General features: G+C 32.3%; 1 long non-coding RNA gene across 2 annotated transcripts in view; it reads right to left on the bottom strand.

The window, feature by feature from the left end:
* LOC149089890 (uncharacterized) overlaps positions 1 to 25,728 on the bottom strand; it is a 277,922-nt gene that overhangs the window by 50,310 nt on the left and 201,884 nt on the right. Inside the window, exons 4-6 of one of the 2 annotated variants that reach the window (XR_016195734.1) lie at positions 25,650 to 25,711; positions 17,783 to 17,860; positions 15,735 to 15,890 (exon numbers count right to left, since the gene is read on the bottom strand). This is a non-coding gene — a long non-coding RNA (uncharacterized LOC149089890). Of the gene's footprint in view, positions 1 to 15,734; positions 15,891 to 17,782; positions 17,861 to 25,649; positions 25,712 to 25,728 lie in introns of those variants that run through there. The other variant, XR_016195731.1, reaches the window with a different exon arrangement.

The following is a 25,728-nucleotide window of genomic DNA, read 5'->3' as shown; positions in this document are numbered from 1 at the left end:
ACACCGCCAATCAACCGCTTTTACAAGGGGACACCAGTATCGATTGGTGAGGGACAATGCAAGGTTATGGTGTCGCAGGGAATTTTTCTCTAATAGGGTTGTTAATAAATGGAATAGCTTACCCCCGGAGGTAGTAAATTGTAACACAATTGACACGTTTAAAAAGAAATACGATAAACATGTTGGGGTAAATCGAGAAGCTATCCATTCTTAGAATAAGACAACCATAAGTATTCTTTATGGGCATTGTATAATATTTTATCATGTGTATATATTGTTTATAATTTGTGTTAATTGCATTTTTAATGGGGTTGCTGTATTTTTGAAACATATGACATCCATATTTTTATGGGCATCTTTTTATCAGCCACCTCGTTGGGCATTTTGCCTGTTGTGGCGTTGTATTTGTATTTGTATTTGAAATGCATTGCTAGGGAACCATGGTAACCAAAGTAAACGTTCCGAAAGTGTTTGTTGAGGCTCAAAAACCATTTTTGTCCGACAGTTTTTTGCCCATTTGAGGTATTTGCCCTGCTCTGACGAAATTTTAAAGTAGCCTATAGTTCAAGTCGGGTCCCATTTGATATATATGCAAAATTTAGTGACGATCGATCTAAAATTGTAGATTTGTATAGAGAACATACACACACAGACACAGAAAAGAAATTTTATATATATAGATAACACTTCAGACGACAAAAATCACTTTTTAAAGAAAAGAACGCTTTCGGCAATAATAAATATTTTTCGAACATCCTCCCCCGTCTTCTCTTTAATAACTTCTCCCATGTAACGCTCAAGGAAGCAATACATTTCATTTCTTAACACATTGGAAGTTCCATTATATTCTCACAATAATTTTAGAGATGCATGTTAGACAATAGGGAGAGACAATGTTCAATTTACCAAAAAGCTTAAAAGAATAGGATCCTCAATTATTCAGTTCAGTTAAAGAAACGTTCAATACCTCTTAAAAATTATCTATTTCATTTTTGAGATTTATCATACGTTTCTGAAATATTCAGCCATATTCAACATATTGCTCACGAGCACAATGGTGTATTCACTGAAACATAAAAGTGTCTTCGGTGCTTTTGGCATGGTGCGTTAATTAAAACACAATTGCATAGATATAAGATCTCATATAATCAACTATGTGAATGAAGGATGATAGGAGATCCCTCTCATTACGCAACATCGTGCAATACACCAAAAAACTCCATTTCAACACTGCAAGTGCAAGCAATTTACTGCTCTGAAGCACGCAAAAATGCTGCAAAAAGATTGCTGACCACTTAGAAAACATGAACAAACTTAAAAATTAAAAAAAAAAAGTCAAATTGTTTTAACTCCTCCTTCTTCCTATTTTTGGGCTTCCCCATTGTACACATATGATTTTGATGACTTTGTTCAACTTTTGTCTTTTTCAGACAACTTTGTCTAAAAGACCACAGGACCAAAAGTTGCAGTTTCAAGTCGCTTCCGAGTGACTGAAAAAACAGTGCGAAAAAAACCTTTTCGATTAGCGGGAAAATGTCGACGAGTACGTAAATGAGTACAACTATATAAATGTATATCTATGAAGTGAGAAGTTATGTAACAATTGAGACTTTTAATTGTTCAATAGATCAACTAAACCGTTTTGATGATACGAAGTTTTATGCAAAAATATTTCTTATAGAATTTAGTGCTGTGAAACAGAAAACCAATTTTATGACTAAAGTTCTATCCATTCGTTAATGTTAGAACGAAATGATCTGAAAAGACGTTTTAATGCATACAAAGTTGCAATTTTCTACAATTTTACAACCTGACAAAGCAAAATGTAGAAAATCGCTTATAACGAGAAGTCTGTTGCAACGAAAATTTTTCTCATGATTGTGAACTTGTCATTATATTACGAACTTTTACTGTAGTTCATATATCAAGTCAGTCACTAACGATTTGGATACATTCCCGATGCGTAGAACAATGACGGTGACAAAATTGGTTAAAACAATCGCATTTTCTTAACCGTAACCTGTAGATGATCAGCTCAGTCAAGTGATTTTGAAATTTCACTTTTCCTATAATGTACAGGTTAAAAACCTCTCGCGTATGTGTACAAGAGGATATGTCTTATAACCAGTGAAAGAGAAATATCCCTGTACATACATAATAAACACCTATCATAAAGGACCAGTCAATTTCCGTTTGGCGAAATGACTATTTTTTTTTTGTCTTTTAAGACATTGGTGCCTATTGTTTTTTTTCTTTTACTTCTATTTTACCAGAATTAAATCGTGATTACCGGGCGAATAATTTTACAGTAGAGTGCATTTCGTGTGGGAGTTATTAGACTGGACTCGCGTATTATTAGTTCCAGCAAGACTTTTCTCCATATAATGCTATCGGTGTAGTGGCCTCTTTAAAATGTGACCGCCGCTACTGCGACAATAACAATCGGACTCTTGCTTTTTTTTTATATTATTATTATTATTATTATCATTTTTTATATTCTTCTTCTCTTGGCTTATTATTCTTCATTTGGCGCAATTAAGTTTCAAAAAAATATATATAATAAGATTGAACTCGAAAACTTAATTTTAGATTTCCTGTATACATATATAATGTTCATGAGAGAGAGAGAGACCGCTGGGAATCAGGTTGACAAAAGAATTCTAGACTCTTTTATTTATTTATTATTATAATAATTTCTGTTTTGTCATTTGGTGCGGGAAAGGAAACACAAAAAAGTGAGCCAAAATTGGCTCGTTATGATTAACGTTAATGTAAAGTTTTGAGAAAGAGATGGATTATGTTCATTTCGGACGTGATTCGATTATGAATTTTTCGGCTGTGAGACAATTTTATAGTGGCGATTAGTCAATTGTTCGTTATAAAGGAAGGTAAAAAAAACAACTTATTATTATATGATTTCTTTTGTTTTGCGCTTCGGTGATCAGTCAGGGGTTTCATTATTTGTTCCTACGGGAAAAAAATAAAATAAAATACTGCGGTATTTGCGTGTAATGATTTCCCTTGTGCTAGAAATTATGATAATTTACTGGAATATATTGTTCGAGAAGTTTATCTTTAATCGGATTAGAAACCAATGTGTCACGGATCTCATACTAATATAACGTCGTCTTTTTTGACACAGACAGATAAAAATTACAATAGAAAACATCGGTCATTTGTAGGGCGAGACATGGCCACTTTTTTTAAGGATTAGATTTCGCATCCAATTTAGCTGATGCTTATGGGGAAAACTCAAATTCTTACAAATCAGTTCGGTAATTTTTAATGAAGGATGAATACGGATCCTGTTCAGCAAAGCATTAAAGAATTTCATATTTTTCCTAATATAAGGGGACGGAACGTGTCTGTGACATACATTCTTGGAAACAGACGTTCTTAACCTCTTTTGTTCCACCGACACATAGTACCAATAAAACTAAGGCCAAGGATAGATACCCTTTGCCAATAAAGATGAAGGCCACGGACGACCCCTTTGCAGAAAAGTATTAAACATATAATGTAAAAACAATAAGTTAATTGTTTTCTTATCGAAGCACACGGACCCTGTAAGAACTCTCCAAGGACTCCTAGTCAAGAATCACAGCTCTCTAACAAACTATTATAAGAAATATATTCGGTGATTTATTGTATAATGACACAGAGAAATCTGGTGATTCCTCGTATTGGCAGTCTTTGACAATACTTGAAAAAAATGAAATATATCAAAATTTAAGACTGGTTTGTGAAAGTGAACTGTCGGTTTACATATTTACTGGAGAAAAAGTGACCCAAAATTTCTGATATTATTCTGCAAACTTCTGGTAATGTATTATTTTAATTAATAAATTTTACAAGACACTGTAATTTTTTCTCAGTACTTTTGGGTGAGACAATATACTAAGGAAAAAAAAACGTGTGTAGACCCAAAATTTGAAAGAAAAAAAACAAGGATAGACGCGTTTCGGAACTGTATGAAGTTCATTCTTCAATAGCAAAGAAAAGAATCGGAAGATAGTGAAAATACTCCTTTTAGCTGGAGTTACTCGCTTTTCCATACAGAGTCGAATTCAAATGACTATTAATTGATAGTTAATTGCATAAGTAGTATTAATGTTGTCTTCAGATGAAAAACTGGTGTCTTTGCCTAATATAGTCTCTAGATTAAGCACAAAAGGGGGAAAAATAGGCTTTTATTAATTTAGTTCTGATAAAAATTGTGTTTAGAAAAACCATTGGTGCAGTAAAATATTTGTTGAAAATTAACAATCCTTACTGAAAGCATTCCGAATAATTGGGAAAAATAACGTCCAAAATTTTCATAAATTATTATATACCAAATCATGAAATAAAATTTGGTTACCAAAAGCTACGTAGTTCTCAACGTTTGACGGATATTATAATGACCAATATTAAATGCACTAGCACTATTATTTGCACAATTTCCAATTTTTCTTTCTCTGCCTTTTTCTATTATTAGACCTAATATTTTTATGTTAATTATTATTATTTTTATTTATCTACTATTCTTATCTTTTGTAAAATTTCCAGCTATTTTAAAAATTTGCATGTGATTTTAAGTTTCTAAATTTCCTCTAATTTTTTGTTCAACAATTTTTTTTCACATATTTTTTGGCTCATTTTTCATTTTCAAATACTTTTGTCTTATTTTTTATTTTTCAAATACTTTTCTTACTTTTTATTTTTTAAATACTTTTTTACTTTTTATTTTTTAAATACTTTTTTTATTTATTATTTTTCAAATACTTTTGTCTTATTTGTTATTTTTCAAATACAGTATTTTTGTTAATTTACTGTATATTGATTTTAATGGTGTGTCTAATTTTAGGTTTTTTGACCTGTTTATTTTTTAATAATTAATGTTTTTTATCTAAATCAACTCATATTTTGATACTTAGATTTCAATTTTATTGTTCGGAAGCTAATTGTTAATTTATATTTGTTTCTTTGAATGGAGTGATTGCTCCAAAAAATTAAGATTGTATTAAGATTGTAATTATGTAAAACAACATAATTTCTCAAAGCTTGATTGATAAGCCACGTAGTGGTGATTTCGAGAATCCGTTCCTCATTTGAAAAAATTAATTTCATGAGTTTCTGTTATACAATTTTGATAATGGTGGTCTTTATTTTCGAAACAACTAAACAATATTTGGAAGATAAGAAATAATTAGAAAAACAATTCGAATGATTGACAACTGCTAATAAAATCAGATATAATTACAAAAAAATTCATCATTCACCGAGTAAAGTTCGAAACCTGGAATCGATACTGATTGATGTTAGTCAATTTCATCGGGGGGAAAAAATGTAGACTCTTAACATCAAATTTTTTGCATTTTCCATTCCACTCGGAGACATGTTAAAAAGTCCCTAAATTGAATGCATAAAAAATTTCGGAAATTTCTTTCCACCATCAAGGGAGCAAAAAATCACTAGAAAAATTTAGTATATAAACCCTTGTATAAGAGAAGGGAGGAAGAAAAGGATAGAAATTAATGCAAACCAGTCAGTATTGATTGAAACACGAGGAAATAGGAGAAGAAACAACGAGAAAGAAACTCAGGAGAGAAATTCCTAACATTTTTTTTTTTGATTAACATGTCGTTAAGGTCACCCCCATCCTTACTTATATGCTAAATTCTCTTTTGTACGAGAATTTTAGTTTTTTTTCCCCTTTCTCTCTCAATATTAAAGGTAGGGAAAAATGAGAACATGCATCGAAGAACACGAAGACACAAAAAATTCCCTAAAAAAAAATTGTAAAAAATTCCCTAATGATCATCCCATCAATATGCTAATGAGATGCTAGAGATAACGGAAGCCATATTCCTTATTCTTTCACTCCCGTTTTTCCTTGGAGAAAGATATATGTTAAAAAGGTAAGAAAAGGAGAGGAAAAAACTTTCTTTTGTTTTTCTCCTTTATACTTTCTTCTATCAAATACCTTTCTGGGATAAAAATAAGGATATATATAAAGATATTTTTTGCTATTTTTTGCTCTTTTTTTTGTGTGTGAGTGGCAGTTCTAGAAGGTTTTAAAATTCCATCTGGGTTGACCCGTCTTCTTGGAGAAGTCAACCCCTCAACCCTCAACTGCTCTTTTGCGCCATCTGGCGTGTCTAACGACTCTGAAAGTTTTTTTTTTGAAGTTTTATCCATTTTTTGAAAATTTTTACCATTTTTTTCTCTTATTATTGTTTCTGAAGTTTTTCTTCCCTTGAATTTTTTTTTTACTATTTTACCTTCAAGTTTTCTGTTCTCCTTCGCGATTTTTCTCCCTTTTGCGGAAATTGTGCACCAAGAGCACACAGAAGATTTTCATTTTTTTTTTCCATGCATAAGGTAAATGATTTCAACACGCTATAGTAGGTACATTGTTCTTTCTAAAAAAAGATTTTTTAAAATATATTTTCAACCTCCGATTTCACGTTACTAGAATTTTCTTCTCTAAAAATGCTGAACATAAAAAAATAAAAGACATAAGTAAACAATGACGAATTTTAATGTTGATGTGCTCTGGGTATATTCGAGTATTTTTGGTAAATTCGAAATACTAGGAGTCGAAATTATTTTTCTGGAATAGGACTACTTCATATTTAAGTAACTGGGGCAATTTCTGAGGTGGAGATGAAATGTGAACTCAAGATTGCCCGAAATTACAATTTGATATTGCATTCAAAAATATTGGAAAAGTTTAAAAATAATGATTGAAAATGCTGAAAAATAGCTGGAGTATTTTGAGCATTTAACATAAAATTTCTTGTATTTGAAGTTCTAGATTGTTTTATACGATTTTGTATTTAAGTTTGTAAATTTTGGTGGTTTCAGAATTACTGTGTTTGATGGTAAATAAGACAGTATACCCTTGAAGCAAGACCAAGTGGAAGGATTCAGGGATCAAAATCAGCTGTTTCTTGTTTGGAAATTGTGCACCAAGAGTACACAGAAGTTTTTAATATTTAGCACGCTACAGTAGGTGAATTTTTTTTTAAGAATTAAAAAAACATTTTTTAATACTTTTGTGTTTTCCGATTTCACGTTATTAGAATTTTTTTTTCGAAAATTCTGCATAAAAACATTAAAAAGGAACTACGACGAGTTTTAATGCTGATGTGATCTATGTTTATTCAAGTGTTTTTAGTGATTTCGAAATAACAGATGCTGGAATTATTTTTATGGAATGTTTCATGTTCAAGTAGTATTTGGTCTGTTTTGTAAAAATTAAAATTCTAAACTATTGTGAATATTTGAGGGCTCAAAAATTGTAGTGTCTGATGATAAATAAGACTTTGCTCATAAAGCAAAGAAGAGACCAGGTTATTGATTCAGGGATTAAAATCAACGATTCTATTTTAAGATTTTTCCCCTTTTATGAAAATTGTACACCAAGAGCACACAGAAGATTTTCATTTTTTTCCCATGCATAAGGTGAACGATTTCAACAAGCTATAGTAATATTTAGGTAGAATACTTTGTTTTAGATAGAACACATTGTTTTATATACATACATATATATTTTTTAACCTGCGATTTGGCGTCACTAGAATTTTTTTACTGATATTCCGAATAAAAACGAAATAAACTATAATGAATCTTAATGTTGGTGTTCTCTGGGTACTATATATATTCAAGATTTTTAGGAGAATTCAAAATACTAGATGTTGAAATTATTTTTTTGGAATATTGCATATAAGTATCTGGTTGTTTTTTCTCGGTATAAATATAAATATTTTTCAAAAATTAAAATTTTTGATCCTTTTCTGGTATATAACTTCTACGACGGATCCCCGTAAGCCTATTTTTTTATTTATATATCAAAGTTGCTGATTTATTTTTATTATTTAAAAATATTTATAACTATTCTTTTCCAATTTACTGGGGTTTTTTTTATTTTCCTCGATCGGCCGCGGAGCACAGGTTGAGAACCAAAGTATTTCGGATTCAAATGTGTCGGAGAGTTTTGGAATTAATTTTTTTTTGTCGTATGTCCATGGATTGGTCTGTTTTTTAACACACTGATTTAAAGATCAAAATCAGTCATTTTTTTCGTTTTTGTAGAAATTATGTAGAAAAAGAATATGCAAATTTCTTTTTTATCGTTCATATATAAGGTAAATGATTTCAACACGCTATAATATATTGGTGTTCTAGTATGTAACATTGTTATTCTTTAAAAAAAGAAAATGTTTTGCTTATTTTTTAACCTCCGATTTCACGTTACTGGAACTTTTTAAATCAAAAATTCTAAAAATAAATAAACTGTAATGAGTTTTAGTGCCTGTGCGTTCTTATTATATTCAAGTTTTGTTTTTTGTAAATTCGTAATAAGAGATGTTGAAATTATTTTTTCTTGAATATTGTATATTCACGTATCTGGGTTGATTGATTGAGGTGGAAATGTTCGAAAGTCTGACTTTGTATTTAGAAAAAAATGTAATGACAAAAGTTTGATGGAGTTGGTTAAATACGGAAATAGCTGGAGTATTTTTTTTTTGGAGGGGGGATTAAGTTTTAAATTACATGATTTTGGATTTAAGTTTTCCAAATTTTGAACATTTAAGAATTTGTGCTCATTCGCAAATAATAAGACTGTACAATAATATGTCCTTTAAACAAATTCAAGTGATTGATTTATGGATCAAAATCAGTAATTTTTTCCTCTATTTTTACAGAAACTATGCACCAAGAACACAAAGATTTTGTTTTTCATGCTTAAAGTAAATGATTTCAACACGTTATACTAAATACACATTGCTTTTTTTAAATAACGAAAATTTTATGTATAAATTTTTTCCTCTTGTATATTTTTATAACTTCTTACACGTGACCGGAAAAATTTTTTTCTCTAAAATTGCTGAATATAAAAATAAAATAAATAAATAAACTATAACGTATTTTAATGCTAGTGTGTTCTGGGCATATTCAAGTAGTTTTGGTGAAACCGAAGTATGTACTAGATATTAAAATGATGTTTTTCTTGAATATTATATATTTAAGTATCTGGGCTGTTTTGAGGTGGAGATGAGATGGGAACCGAAGGTTATCTGAAAATACGGTCTGATTTTGTATTAAAAAAAATTGTTAGAGAAAATTTATTTGTTGGTGTAAATTTTCGAAAAAATTAAAACTTTAGATTATTTTATAAGGATTTCGGATTTAAGTCCGTTATTAGTTCCGTTTTAAGTTGAGTTTAAGCGTGGTTGTGCTTAGTAGTGAATAAAACTATATGCCCTTTAATCAAGACCAAGTGACTAATTTAGGAATAAAAGCTAGAGGTGCGTTTAAAACAATTGCAAATGCACGGTTGCTCATAATTTTGTAAGATGGATTTTTATGCTCTACGTCAGTGGTTCCCAAAGTGTAGGTCGTGACCCCTTGGGGGCAGCGCGAATAAAATAGGGTTGAGGGGGGAGCCGCGAGAGATTTTCCAAAATAAAAGCGTCCAATCAAGAAATTTGTTTCAATTTTTCCAACGTAAGTATGCCAAAATAAAAAAAAATACCTTTACACAACTGAACTACTTAAAATGTATATATCATACACTCTAATTTTATTAAATTATATTGTGTAATCAATGTATCAAGTTAATACTTAAACAAGGTGACTTAGAAAGAATTATCTGATTTTAAAATTATACAGGTATTTTTCAAAATTAAAAACAAAGTATATGTGTGAGAGTAATATGAAAAAAACGGGGAAATGTGTGTGTGTCTATGTAAGATGAATAATGTTATTGATGGTCAATTTCAAGCGAAGAATCATTTTGAAATTAGATGATTCTTTCTAAATCACATTGCATATAAAAATCGGGGAGTACATAATGTCTCCCACAACACTTCCAATTTCATAATAAAACAGCACTATCAACTAAATATTAAAAAATAATTTCTGTCACTAATTACGCAAACAGGAACCGAGTTAAAAAAAGGTGTTACGAACCCCCCCCCTCCCCCACTTTCGGTACAGTATATTTATTAACAAAAAAATCTGGAATGCCTGCAGAAACCGGGACATATGGTCATGTTATGTGGAGGGGGTAGCTGATAAACATCTTGTCAAAAGGGGGGGAGGGTCGAAAAGTTTGGGAACCACTGCTCCATGTTATATTGTTCATGAGCGCCATCTATTAAGCAGCGCGATCAATCCCCTATAATAAATGTTGCTTCGAGGGAAAAAAAAGGAATACGGTCAGATTCTCTAATAAAGAGCGGAGGATTTGCATTTTTTCTAAACAATTTCGCAACATATTCACACATATCTATTGAGAACGCGTTACATATAAAAACAACTTTTGAGATTATACTTATATAGAAGTTTTTTTAGGTTAAATTATGGGAAAAATTATAATTGTCTTAGATATATTTATTTTCTACGAATGTGAAAAAATAATCAGAACTGTTAACTTATTCAGCTGCTCTTTATAATTGTTTTAACACCTTTAACATTAAAAAAAAATATTTAAATGCATTTCGAACCGTTTTGTGAAACCATCACCATACTAGTTATATATATGATTTTAATTTTAGATATGTGTGTCAAAATTTCCGTAACCTCAATTTCAGATCTGTATTTTCCAAAAATTAATTGTTCTTTTATTCTATGGATTGACTATCAAAGCATTCAGTAAAATTAGAACTATGAAACCGAATTCAGATCTTTTTTGTATTCAAAAATTATGCATTGAAATAAAATTTTAACGAAATATTGTCTTAGACTTAAATTTCGGCTATATTTTTCTATAGTTTTTGAAAATATAGGATTTGGTGAAATGACACAATTATTTAAATTAAAACCAATGTATATAATCTTGGAATTTTTATACTTACCAAGAAGGAACTGTATATAAATCGAAAAAACTCATTTTAACGAACACTTTCTAATTAATCCCCCAGATAAGTTTACATAGAAACGAAGCATAAACCTGGAATTCCTTTATAACGAAATTTTGTTGTAACGAAGTTATTTCTCCGGTCTCTTGGAGTTCGTTATAATGGGATTCGACTAGACATATATATATTTTTCCCATAATTTATATAGGTGCCACACATTTTAACTTTGAAAAATCCTATAAATGATCCTCACTTTTCATCTAAAATACCATAATTTTAAAAATTTTAGTTTTAAATATCTTATAGCATTTCATGAAGTTTAAGTAATTGATAAGATGTCACTTGAATATGTAAAAACAGCATCCAATGTTGGAAATTTCATACCGAAACTGTTGTTCTTTTGATTGACTGATTTGAATTGATTTTCTATAGTGAATTACAGTCCAATTCAGTCATAGTTATGATAAATTTTAACTAAACTTGAAATTAAATCTATCAATTGTTTCAAAGAAAAAAGTCGAAGTTCTTAATTAACTGTTTATTTTTAGTTTTTGATAATAATTTATTTTATGCATTCATCGGGTGGAAGAAGTGTCCATATATTCCTGCCGAGAAAATTTATAAAAATTTCAAATTAAATAAATTAGGCTTTTATGTATTTTAAATCATAATTATAATTAATTTTTCTTTAAATATACTCTATTATAGCGTTTATCAACCTATGGTCTGCGTACCATACGTCGTTCATCGGCAAGCTTAATAAAGTTATTCAACCGTTGCAACTGATATTAGTAATATCCATGTAGAAAACTATACACTCATACTTAGGTAATATCCCTATAGAAAAGTATACATTCATAATTAGGTAATATCCATATAGAAAAGCATACATTCATACTCAGGTTCACCATGCATCGTCGAGGAGAATTTAGGAAATTGCGATCTTAAATAAAGTACGAGATATCACTAAACTTTGCCAAAAGTTGAAATTTATTGTTTTAAAGGTAATTTGCTAATTACCGCTAAAATTGCAATTTATTGCTTTAAGACAATTTGCTGATTACTGCTAAAATTGCTGAAGGGTGTGGGAAATAAAGGGCTGTCAAAAATCGCAGTTATCCACAAATCTTATCAACAAAAATGTATGGTACCTCTCGAAGAAAATATTAAAATGGTCTGATGGCCATATTTCATTGAAAAAATGCAGTATACTGGGAATAATAATTCCTAATTGAATGAATAATAATCCGAATAATACGGATTGCCACTGAAATAACAACCCGTAACCAATGACAACCACAATTGTCATAAAAAAACATTGCCAAAAGTAGGCACAATCACCGATCTTAAGTAAAATTACTTAAAAATTACTTAGAAACGTTTATATTTTTTTCTATAATTATCATAAAATAATTTATATTATGAAAACGTTGTGTATGTATGCGTGTATTACATATACCAAGACTTTAATAAGAATTACAAATTCAAATAAGTATCGTTAAAAAAACGGGACAAATGTGTAAATAAAATCCGAACAACGAAAATTACAGGTATGCCACGTAATACGAGATACAAGTGGTCAGTAAAATTTTTTAACCGGTTTTCCTAGAAATTTTACTGGTCGTTGTTTTCAGAAAGGTTGAGAAACACTGAATCACTGAAGATCATGAGAAAATGCAGCGAGAGTTTCATGAAACAACATGTTTTTGCCGACAGTTTGCTGTCCAAATGAACAAGGGAACTACCATTTTTGTTTTTTGTAAAAGTCAGTCTACAAAAACATGTTGGGTATAGCAGATGAAGAGTCGCTGCTCCCATGTTAACTATGTTGTGCTTCGTACAAAAACGGTTTCAATTTGCAAGGAGATATGAAACTGGACCTCTTTCGATTTTCAAAGCTTCCTCCTTGGATGAGTTCAATTCTTATTTGCGTGGAATATAAGTCTGTTGTTGTATTAGGAAACAAATATTCGAGAAAACAAGACTCTGGCCCATTGCTGCATTGCTGGCAGAATACAAGCTGGTGATATCGTGTTATTGTCTGAGAAATAGTACTGTAGCATTGTTTAGCTTCACTGGACATAGTTTTCTGGACTTGTTAAAAAAGTGTTGACAAAACAAATGACCATTAATATTATGAATTTATCCTTGTAGATTATGTGCACCAGTGTTTGTTTCTGAAAGTGTGTATCACGGCTCCTAGGATTGACACCAATATCTGTTATCGGCGTCCCCTTGAGCTGGTTACATTAATGTGTGCCTGTTTGGTGCTTTGAAGTTGTACTTTTCTAGACCGTTCTGGGGAGCCACGGATAAACAGTGGCTGAGGGAAGGAGAGGAGACACGGATCGTAATAGTTTGAGAATAGCTGATATACCTCAATAAATGCTTATTATTGCTTTTTCTGGGGCGAATGGGATCTCAAAACAATGAAATAACGTGGCCTTGAAATTTCTGAATATTGAATAAAAGAAATGACGAAAATTTCTAAGCACTTTTCTGACTGATTGATTTTCACGACTTGAATCCGTCCAACTAAGAACACTTTGATTAAACTCGATCTTCATTTTTCTCTTCTGCCGTAATGCACTTTCCAGCAGTTATAAAAATGACTAAACTACTTGACCACACATGCACCTCACAAATGCTCCTCCCTCTGGGGATTTTCTATGTAAATAAGATCAGCTTGATAAATGTAACAAGTTACCTGCATCTTATGGTGTCATTTCAAGACAATTTTGGTTCGACCCGGGTGGCACAAAACGGTTCTCCTAGATATAAGCTGGTAGCCACATTAATGCGACTGGATTATGTAACATACCAGTGGTTCTCAATCTGGGGCCATACGGCTCCATTGCCGTCCTGAAATATTCTAAGGGAGAAACGACAAGTGCTGAAAGGTGCTACAGAGTACAGAGATGGATGTGGAGAGAGAGAGAGAGAGAGAGAGAGAGAGAGATAAAACTCTTTCAAGAGTAACATATATATGTTGGGGAAAAATGTGACTCCTCTCGGGAATCCAGCAGCGCATGGAATCAGGGTCATCTTAACCTATGTGGGCTTGGCTTGGAAGTCCTCGTGTCCATAAGGAGCCTACATGATGAGATCTGTTTCTCAAATTTTCGTTTGTTAATTAAATGTAAACTGTTACGGGTACTTCCATCTCAGTGTAGGACCCCAGAACATTAATTTGCCCGGGAACCTCATTAATTGACGGTGAGACAGCCATACATAGACCCCCCCCCCCCTCCCATGAAGGAAGCACATTGAGATCTCCAGGTAAGTGCGGACCCATGGTGATATGTCGGGAGGATGATTTATTAAATAAGTTCGTTGGATCTTCCCGAATTTCACACAGACCTATTTTTCTCATATAATTGTACACACCCTCCCGTCCTTCTGGATCCGTGCCTGGGCCAAGGGTTGTAAAGATTAATCTTATTTATAAAAAAATTTTGTTCATTATAAATTTAGTTTTTAATAAATTCAATTGAATAAGTAGAAAGGGTCTCGCTCCTGAATGAGGGTAGGGTCCTTGGGTGAAACGTGGGAAGCCACAAGAACAAAGTATGGTTCAAAGGGACCCATGGGCAAAAAAGGATTGAGAATCACTGTAATATACGATTGCAAAACGAGAAATGACTCGTAGCATTTAGCAAGTCAAGCCTTATAAAAAAATCCATGTGATGGTGTTTCTAATGAAGGTAATAGTAACATTCTGTGAATACCTTTTTCGTTCAACGATAAGGGGATTGTCTTTTAAAGGCACTCCCAAAGGGAAAACCTGAATATCTAAGTAGAAAACATGTAGGAAAATCATGAGTGAAGAGTGACACGTCAGAGAGGAGAGATTCTTAAATGTCTCTGGCGAAAAACATTAGGCATAATATTGTGTGATTGGCTATAATAAAAGATTAATTATTTACTAATCTTTTGGTGCATTTGGTGCACTTTCCAGCATCTTATGGTGTCATTTCCAGATCATCTTGATTAGATCCTGGCTGCACAAAACAGTTTTCCTAATTATGAGCCGGTAGCCACATAATGCGACTCGATTTTGTAACATGCGAAACTAGAAATTATTTCAAGCTAGTCAAGAATTATAAAAAAATCGATGTCAGGGGTTTTTTGTGATGAAGATAATAGTAACATTCTGTAAATACCTTTTTTGTGCAATGATAAGAGATTGTCTACTTCAGGCACTTCCAAAGGAATAACCCGAATATCTAAGGAACACATCGAGTGAGGAAACATAAGAAAATCTCAAGTGATGAGAGACGTCTCGAGAGGAGCGGTTCTTAAATGCCTGTGGCGAAAAATATCAGGTATAAAATTACGTGATGACTATTAAAAGACAAATTGTTCCAGTAATGATCATTAGTTTCATTAAGTTAAAGTTGAAATCGAATGTACTGTCGGTTTTTTCTAATTAATAGTCGAAGTCTTCGATTAACAGTTCATTTTTTTTGTTTGATAATAATTTCATTTATATATTTATCAGGTGAACAAAAAAAGTTCATATATTGTTACTGAAAATGTATAAAAATTGGAAATTAAATACATTAGGTTTTATGTATCTCAAATTACAATTAATTTTCTCCCCCCAAAATATACAAATACAAGAATAAGGCTCTGACTGTATATCTGGAAGAATACGAGCTGGCTTTATCAAGTGTTACTGTCAATAATAAAAACGTTATCGGTCCTAAAAAATGTCATCAGGCATTTTTTAGGTTCAGTGATATTTTCGAAAAACCTTTATGATTATGAATTCGTTTCTTGATAGAAGATACAGATTATGCACATCAATAAATGTTTATTTCCTTTTCCTTGGGCATACGGGATCTTTAAGAACGGTAACACGACATACCACTTGGCTCTGAAATGTTAAATTTTCAGAAACGGTATGATCAAGACTTCCAAGCATTTCTCTGGTGTCACAATCCTCAAGACTTGAATCCAATCGAGCACATTTGGATCACACTCGATCATCAGGTTTTCTCTATAGATCTTCCACTTTCAGGCAGTACTTTCCGGCAGCTATTGAATGGAAAAAATGTAACAATGTCAGCATCTCACGTTGTCATTTCTAGACTTTCTTGATTTGAACCGGGCTGCACAAAATCATGTTCCTGGATCTAAGCTAGTAGCCGTATCAATGCGACTAGATTGTGTAATGTACGATTACAAAATGGTTCCTGGCATTAGCAAGTCGAGTCTTATAAAAAAAATCAATGTCAAGGTGTTTCTGATGAACATAATAGTAGCATTCCGTGAATACCTTTTTCATACAACGATAAGGGATTGTCTTCCAAAGGCACTCCCAGAGGAAAAACCCGAATACATATATCTAAGAACGCATTAAGTGGGGGAAACATATAGGAAAATCATAAGTGAAGAGTGACACGTCTCCAGAGGAGAGATTCTTAAATGTCTCTGGCGAAAAATATCAGGTATAATATTACGTGATGGCTATTAAAAGATAAATTATTTAATAATGATCATTAGTTTCATCTACAAAGTAATCAAATACGAATGCCACGTCGATGGATAATATAAGGGACCTATAGGTAGAAAAAAATAGGAACAAGTTTGGGCGAGTGATAAGTTTCAAGGCCGGAGCTGAGGTTATAAAAGAATAACCCGCACTCACACACGATTTTCCGTGTGTGAGACACGATTGATTTCTATAACGTCGCCAGGTAAAAGAGAAGGCGAAATCCCAATAATTATATTTCATTTTTTTTCTCGGTCGTAATTAGTATAATTACTACTTTTTTTTATACCATCACGTCCGGTTCACGTGATCTGGTGTGATTATGCGCAATTAGTGGCGTGATGAGTGTCTACCACGTTGTAATTTGGTGAAGTTGCATGTGGAAAGGAATAAAAAAAAACATGAAAATGAAAGAAATATTAGAGATAGAGATGATAACTAATCAAACCAATTACCTGTTTTCTTCTCTTTCTATTTATTTATGTATTCATTATCATTATTTTTAAAATTTTTTTTTCCTGTTTTGGTTTCGTCATGTCATGACAAACTAAATGCGTTGAAACAAACGCAAGTGATATTAATGCGTGTTTTCGTGAATAGATTTTTCGCTTTCAGGCACGCATAACATGAATTAAATATATATTTTGAGCATTATTTTTTTCACAAAAATGACTTGAAATTGTAATCGGCATTCTTGTGTTGATATTGATGTTACTAATCGTAAAACGTTTGAATACTTGAACAGCTAATCACTAAAAACTGGTTCGGATAATTACGAACGGTTTTTTTCTTCCCCCTTATGTCACGTTTCCCTAAAATCTCAGGATACTGGATGTCTATTTTCCTATGATTTTCAAAGAAAATATCGATTTACCATTGAGAAATATTTTGCGAGATTTGCACAGTGGTACCTCAAGTTACGAGTTTAATTCATTCCTGAAAATCACTCGTGCCACGTAATACTCATATCTCACAGCTCATTTTTCCATTTGAAATAATGTCATGTTTTTAGTTCGTTACACATTCCAACGATAGTAATATTAGAATGAGAATCAGTTAGCACATGATAAGTACATAGAAGTACATGATAGTACAAGAATTTAAAATTAAAATTTTTTTTTTAGTTTCTTGATATGAAATATACATGTAGTTGAACACTGATTTTGAGGTAAAAATAGGAAAAGTTTGCACTAGAACTAAAAAAATGAACTTTTTGTAAAGAATTTAACTGATATTACTCGGTGTGATAAATTATTTTTAATAAATTAAGGAAATGCAAAACTAGATTACGGAAAGACTGCATGATTGGATCTATCAATCGAAATCTATCAATCTGAGAAAAAAAATCCCGTTATTCACTTGTAGTATTTCATGAAAATAGTTTATTCGGTTCTCGAGTGGTACCTCAATCGGGGTGTTTGTACTAGATACTTACTGATGAGTTCTCTTTCCAAGCTTTACCCAAGCAGTTCAATTGTTTGGATATACCACCGCTTCAACAGAATGATACAACCTATATAGGATAAGAAGAAGAATTTATTAAAAGTCGACATCCTGTAAAATCATAACATCCCAAGAATTATTTGATTTTAATTTGAGTTTCTATTAAAGGAAAAAGATTACTTGACTTATATTTCGATGCATATAACTATTCATATAGTAAACATATAGTAAGATATATTAAGCTTCTATTTTTGATTTTTACAGAAACTACGTATAGATTATTTTTAGTTGAACAGTTCTAAAATATGGACATAATTTACTGAAAATGTGGACTATATATAGGCCCATTTTAGAACATAATTTAATTTCAATGAACATAATGACATAATTTACTGAAAATAGGAATTGAGAGAAGCATGAACGGACACATGAAGTACAGTATATGATTGTTGTTTTAAACGAATGATTAGCACATTTTGCATCACGCATATATTATACAAATACAACGCCACAACAGGCAAATTGCCCAACGAGGTGGCTGACTTAAGAACATCATGGATCCCCTACCTACTACTTCTACCCCACACATGCACCCCCCCCCCCCCAACGAATCGGTAAATGCGGGAATGTGCGTGTAGTGCAACCTGACGTATAGTTTGTTTCTGTGTAATGCTTGTTATGTGTAATGCTGTCATCTGCCCCCAGTTTTACTAACTATGAGTGAAGTGTTATGGTTGAATGATTTACCGTTGTAGGACTGTTGCTCTCTGTGGCGAGACTTTTTAACGGGGAGATCGGCTCGCATTTGCGCCTTGAAATTGGGAACCACAGAAAACCAACTTCAGCCGACCACCACTGTGGGGTTCGAACCCGGATCCTCGCATCACGAGTCCGGCACTATAACCACTCGACCACCACAGCGGCTATTAATTTTTATTAAATGTTATATTTGTCATCATCATACTTAATTGCTTCGACAGCTGGCATATATACTGTATATAGTGCTCAAGTCTTAACTGAATGTGGTGGTCGAGTGGTTATAGTGCCGGACTCGTGATGCGAGGATCCGGGTTCGAACCCCACAGTGGTGGTCGGCTGAAGTTGGTTTTCTGTGGTTCCCAACGTCAAGGCGCAAATGCGAGCCGATCTCCCCGTTAAAAAGTCTCGCCACAGAGAGCAACAGTCCTACAACGATAAATCATTCAACCATAACACTTCACTCATAGTTCGTAAAACTGGGGGCAGATGACAGCACTACGCATAACAAGTATTACACAGAAACAAACTTTACGTCAGGGTGCACTACACGTACACGCACATTCCCGCATGTACCGATTCGTTGGGGGGTTCCGCGGGGGGGGGTGCATGTGTGGTGTAGCAGTAGTAGGTAGGGGCTCGGGGATCCATGATGTTCTTAAGTCAGCCACCTCGTTGGGCAATTTTTGCCTGTTGTGGCGTTGTATTTGTATTTGTTTTTGTATTTGTATGAATTACACGTGACTGGCTCGTTGAACATATTAGAATTAAAATCTCAAAATATTTAAAATATATCAGTGTTTTCCAAAATTTTTTCGTCATTCCCCCACCTAAAAAACTTGTTAAATTCTGACGCCCCCCCCCCCCCATAAAAAGCCCAAACAAAAGCACACGTACCCGGGGGGGGGGAAATCTGGCTGGCCCAAGATGATAAAAAAAAAAAGTAAAAAAAGTTGAAATATTGAAAAGAAAGAATTCACGCGGAGAAAATCAAATACCAAAACATGAAAGCCCTATCACCTGAAGCCCAAAGCCATATAACCTGGTCGAAAGCACGAGGTTTCAACCTTTAAGGGAGTGCGAAAAAAAAAATCATGAATCCCAATGACCAAAAAGTCATATGTGGTATGATATATGTGGTATCTACTATATTATCGCAGTAGCGTCTTAACGGGTGAACCCCAACGGGGCCCAGGGCTCCGAGACAAATAGGGAGCCCTACATTATTGGATTATCTTTCTGGGATCACTTCTTCATTAAACATGTATTTTCATTGCTACTTAAAGCATTTGTTCATGAAATATAAAATTTCATTAATTCGGAATCATTTTTTTTTCAATGGATTACCTTAACCTTTGAATTATTTCTTTAATTCAGAAGTTATTTCTTCATTAAATTTGGCTATTAATCAATTCTGGAATTATTTTCCCCACAAAATATTAATTTTTTGTTAATTCTAAGAGAAATTATTTTTCCATTAAATATGAATTTTATAAATCATGATTGCTCGCTTAAAAAATCAAATAGCTCTCTCCCTGAAAAATCACACTGCCCCCCGTGGAGCATAGGCCCCACGTTGGGAATCACGGCTCTATATTCAATTGAATGAAGGAGTATGAGAAGATGGTGTTGGGGGATCAATGAGAGAGACCTAACAATGTTTTCTGCAATGCACATACTCTGCAACAATATTTTTTAATCAATGCATTATTTTGCAGCACTATTTTTCCAAATAATGCATGCACATTGAAACAATATATGTACATATATATGTATACAATGTATATGTATACAATGTATATGTATACAATGTATATGTATACAATGTATATGTATACAATGTAATTGCATTTTTAATTGGGTTGCTGTATTTTAGTAATATGACATCCATACTTGTTATGGGCATCTTTTTCTCAGCTACCTCGTTGGGCGTTTTGCCTATTGTGCCCTTGTATTTGTAAAATTATTTTAAGAAATGCATATACACACTGTAACAATCAGTGCTCTATTTGAAGGGCCCTCATAGTTAATTATTTTTCCAAAATTCGAAAAAAAAGATATAGTAGTAGTAGTTTTCAAAAAAGGAAACACACTGCAAGAATCGTTTTCAAAAAATGCATGAAAATTTCACTACTTTGAGAATGAAATATCGTCACGTAATCCGCAGCGGTGTATCTTTCACATGCGAGAATTTCAATTACCAATGCAATCTTAAAGAATTGAAGAGGTTTTTCTATACATATTTATACGCTATCTATAAATTTGAAATTTTTTTTATAAATTAATTTTTAAGATATATATTTCTATTACTTCTCAAGAAGTAAGAAAAATTGCAGAGACAGTACGTAGCGGTATATAATCTGCACAAAGAAATTCAGATGTTTTTTGACGCATAATATGAGATTATACGCAGGAAAATGCGGTAATTTATTATTAGAAAAATTTAATAGTTTTCAATAGTTTAATCAAGAAAGAAAAAATTTCAATCTGTCTCATAGAAATCCCCAGGAAAAATTACGCATATCGATTAATTTAAAATTATTCTCCTAAAATCAACGTTGATATGATTTACAGAGGTAGATTTTACTTTTCTTATTCAATTTAAATTTTATTTTACTAACCATATATTTGCCATAAATTATTCGCTGTTAATTTTCCAAGTACCAAAGATTTTTCCATACTATTATAAATTTATTTTAAACACTATTTTCAGAAGATTATATTGAAATGGGTAATTCTCTCTCTATAGCATAGCATAACTCACAGAATAAAATAACAAATACGTGTAAAGGAAAAACAGTACATTCCAATAATAGAAAATAATGTTAAAATTTGGATATTCATTGTGTGTATTGGAATAACCCTAATTTTTCGTTCACGTTCATACACCAACCAAAAATAACGTTCTAAAGAGGAAGAAGAAGATACAGCAATATTCCAGAAATGAGAATAAACTTCACAATACAAATGAACAGAGACAAGTGTTTACGCCACTGGAATTTAATTTCGCGCGTATAGAAAGAAAAAAAAAATATTGTAAGAATACATCTGTTTTGTATTCAAACAGAAGAAGAAAGAAACTAAAGTTTTAGGTTAACTATTTTTTCCCAAATTTATCTCAAAATTGCTGGGGGAGGGGAACAATTAGTGTTTTCCAGTTTATACAAGTTTTTTAAACGACCCAGATTTTCCCTGGACAGACCCCTGTGTGGTGTGAAAACCAAATACGGAAACCCAGTGCTGGAGCCCTGACAGAAACAATGGTGGGTTGGGAGGGGCATGATCTATGAAATTTCTAGCGGAATTTCAATTCCGTAGGGAACTAAATATTCATTTCAATCGCCGTATTTTTTTCGAACGCATTTTCAGTACACACATCCTTGGTTTTTGAGTTGCTGTATTTTAGAGGCATATGGCAGCCATATTTGTTATAGGTATCTTTTTCTCAGCCACCTCGTTGGGTATTTTCCCTTTGTGACCTTGTATTTGTATTTTCACAAATTTTTCCTTATCAATTTCCAAGAAAACTATTATAAATTTATTTTAAATAAACTTTTCAGAGGATTAATACTAAAATGAGTAATTCGTTTCTATATCGATCCTCGACGACATAACTCATGGAATGAAATAACAAATACCTTTTATCCATGAAAAATACTACATTCCAAACAGAAAATAATCTTAAAAATTGGATATTCGTTCTGTGTATTGGAATAATACTAATTTTTCGTTCCCGTTCATACACCAACGAGAAGTAACGTTCCAAAGAGGAAGAAGAAGAGCATACAGCAATATTCCGGAAATGAGAATAAACTTCACAATACAAATACACACAAACAAGTGTTTACGCCACTGGAATTTAATTTCGCGTGTATAGAAAGAAAAAAAGAAATCTTGTATGAAAACATCTGTTTTGTATCTAAACAAGAAAGGCGATGAGCAGAAGAAAGAAACGAAATTTTTAGTTTAACTATTCTTCTCGTACTTATCACCAATGAACAAAAAACGTTGGGAGAAAATTTTTTTATTTTGGTTATTCTCCAGCTTATCCAATTTTTTTTTCATCTCTTTTGTTATTCCCTATATTCAAAAAAAAAAAGAAAAAATAAAATAAAAATAAAAGTTCCATAGAAATCAAAATAGATTGAATTTCTCATCTCCTAACAACAAAAGTTTTGAGAAAAAAAAAAATTAAGAATTTTCTTTAGAAAAAAAAAAAAGTAAAAAAAAAAAATGTGGAAATACCCCTTTCTCTACTTTTCTACACCCCATAGCATTTAGAATACTTTTTATTTTTATTTTTCTCCCCTCACTAACTTATCCTTCCTTACATTCACTTTTTAATATTAATTTCGAGGGCATAGTGAAACTATTTTCTTTGAAATGTTCTTTCCATTTTTTCTTTAAAGATAAGACTTTTTTTTCTCGCCATTTTTTACTATCGCCTTATTAAAAACGTAAATAAAGGGACTGTAGCACGAACTCACATACAAATACATACTCTAAAATACTCCAGTCACTCCCCAGGACCCTATCCCTGTTTTTTTGCCTCTCCGGATACTGGCTTCGGGAAAATTAGGTGTCAGAATACCATCTTCAGAAAACTTTAATTTTAAACTTAAGGAGGATACCCGTCAACTCTTATATATATATATATATATATATATTTTTTTTTTCTTATCAAGTAAAGCTTTAAGATCATTGGTCTTCTTTTTGTATGTGTGTGTGTGTGTGTATATATATATCGTTTCTTTCCAGTCTCCTACAGCCCCGTTTCTCCTTCAGGATCGGTTCCCCGGAAATTAGAAAACTTGTGCCAGGACATTATACAGAAACACGAGCGCCGAAGGGAACAGGAAAAAAAAAATTTTTTTTCTCGTATTTTTTTTTTATTTTGTAACTTGTTTACTAAAAGCTTTGGGTTGTCTGTAGTTAATCTTGCTAAGTGTTGCTGTGATGACTGTGACTTCACAGTAGTTTTAAGGTTTTTTTTAAAGTCTCCTTTTTCTTACTTTTCATCGTTAATATTATATCACTTTCTCCGGGGCCCCTTGAAAGATATATTGAAAGCATGAAGGGGTAAAAAATACAAAAAAAAAAAAAAAAAGAGAGAGAATTTCATCAACGGAAGATGCTGAAACTTTGTTTTCCAGTTTCACACACAGTCTTCTTTTTCCATGTTCATCCCTCCTGTCTTGTTTCATAATGAGACTAGTTCTCTTTTTGAAGGGAAAGATACATTAAAACATAGCCTGATTGGATGGGCGATGGATATATGCATATATCCTTCGAACATTGGAAAGCTCTTCTTTTTTTTCTTCTGCCGCAAGGTTCTCTCCCATCAGGAATTTTCCTCGAACATCTCGCTGGAGGCATCATCAACTCCTAGTTGCCTTTTATACTATGGGAGTTGACGTTAACACTTATGGATGTTGTTCGGTTTTCGAGCCCTTTGGGATTAGACATGCTTCAATTCTTTTACTTAATACGAGTTCAGACAAGACGGGCGTCTTATAAAAGCTTCTCGGAACGAAGCTGAAAAAAAATTCATTAAAGAGTGGATTTTTCACACTGAACTATGAGGATCCTGATTATTTATATAATGTTGCGTGAATTCTCGGTTTTCATGGATAGTCACCGGGTTTTCCATCTTTTGCAGATATTTAGTGACGTATTTTTTCTGTGTATAATCGGTGGATTATACGTTAAAAACATCGAGATTTCTTATCTCCCATTTTTTTTGAGGGGGGGGGGTGGGACTGGAATAGAAAAAAATATATAAAAATATTAATATGCACAAATATTTTTTAATGATTTATAGATCATGGGATTCCCACTAGTGTTCCGAGGAACTCTACGATTCCGTGACAGCTTTTTGGGGATGGATGCGACGGAACCTACAGAGCTTTCAAAGAAGAAATCATTCTTGTTGCTACTCGCAAAACTTGTTTATTTTGAATTTTAACGAGATAGTGTCTTTTAAAAGAAATCAGCAGATTGAAAGAACAGCATAAATCAGAAAAAGAAGCGTTGACTGTTAGTTTTTATGCTGTTTTTTCCTCCAATTTTCCACTGATTTTTTGAATTCGAATATCTCTGCAAATATTGCACTTGGAATCGTGAAAATGTTTTTTTTGTTCTCCTCAGGAGAGACAGATCAACGATTTCTTGATTGGGTTTTGGACAGGGTGTCCGTATAGAAAGTTAATTTTTTATTTTGATAAATATAATAACCTTTGCAACACGAATGACGCTCTACAGATAACTTGGATACTTTTTTTTTCTAATTGGAAGTATGTCTCTAGAATAAACGATTCGCCATTAAAATGCGGCAAGAGAAATTCAGTAATCACCGTGTATATATTAGATGTAAGAAACATCACTGAACTGGAACTACTGCTGTCACCTATCAAATAAAAAATAAACCTTTTGTGATCATCTTTGTTGAAATTGATGACCGGTTTTTGATTAATGCGCCACGTAGAAGAAGTCAATATAGTGTGATATTAACAAATATTTTATGAACAATAATATTACTTGAATTGTATAATTAACTCGAAAATTTCAACATTTGTTGTTTGTGCGTGGTAAATTAGCATTAGCAAAAAGACTTTCAGTGATTGTAATCGAAAAAGATATAAATCGAAATCGAACAAAGCCTGCGATTACAATTTTGAATAAACAAGAAGGATGTTTTGGACTACTCTTGCGCATTTTACTAACATTAATATTTCATACAGCCTGATGCCAATAAAAAAAAATTCCACGTTTCCAATATCTTGAACTGAGATTTACTGAAATTCACTAAAGAATTCAGTGATATTTGAATTCGAAAAACGGAGAAAATTTGGGAAAGAACAGCGTTAAATGTGAGCAAAACGTTTTTCCGTATTTAACGTTGTTTTTCCCAACTTTCCACCGATTTCCGAATTCAAATATCTCAGTGAATATTTCAAAAAGAAAAAGTTTTTTTTAATAGTAAATATATGCAGATATCTATGACTATCAAAATTCTGCAGAATATAGAAATAAATGAGAGGAATGTTTGTTTAATTTAATGTAGCATTAAGTATTCGCATGTGAAACTTTAAAAACATAATTACCTGAATAAAATATAACTTTATGAAATTCATCAACACAGCCTTTTCCCAACAGGACAAGTTTTCTAAAATAAAATAATAA

The sequence above is a fragment of the Pholcus phalangioides genome, unplaced genomic scaffold, assembly GCF_987345545.1.
Source record: "Pholcus phalangioides strain wild (caught in Gottingen) unplaced genomic scaffold, Ppha-v1.0 ptg000001l_1, whole genome shotgun sequence".
In the NCBI taxonomy this organism is placed as follows: domain Eukaryota; kingdom Metazoa; phylum Arthropoda; class Arachnida; order Araneae; family Pholcidae; genus Pholcus; species Pholcus phalangioides.
This window is presented reverse-complemented; position numbering and strand designations above follow the sequence as displayed.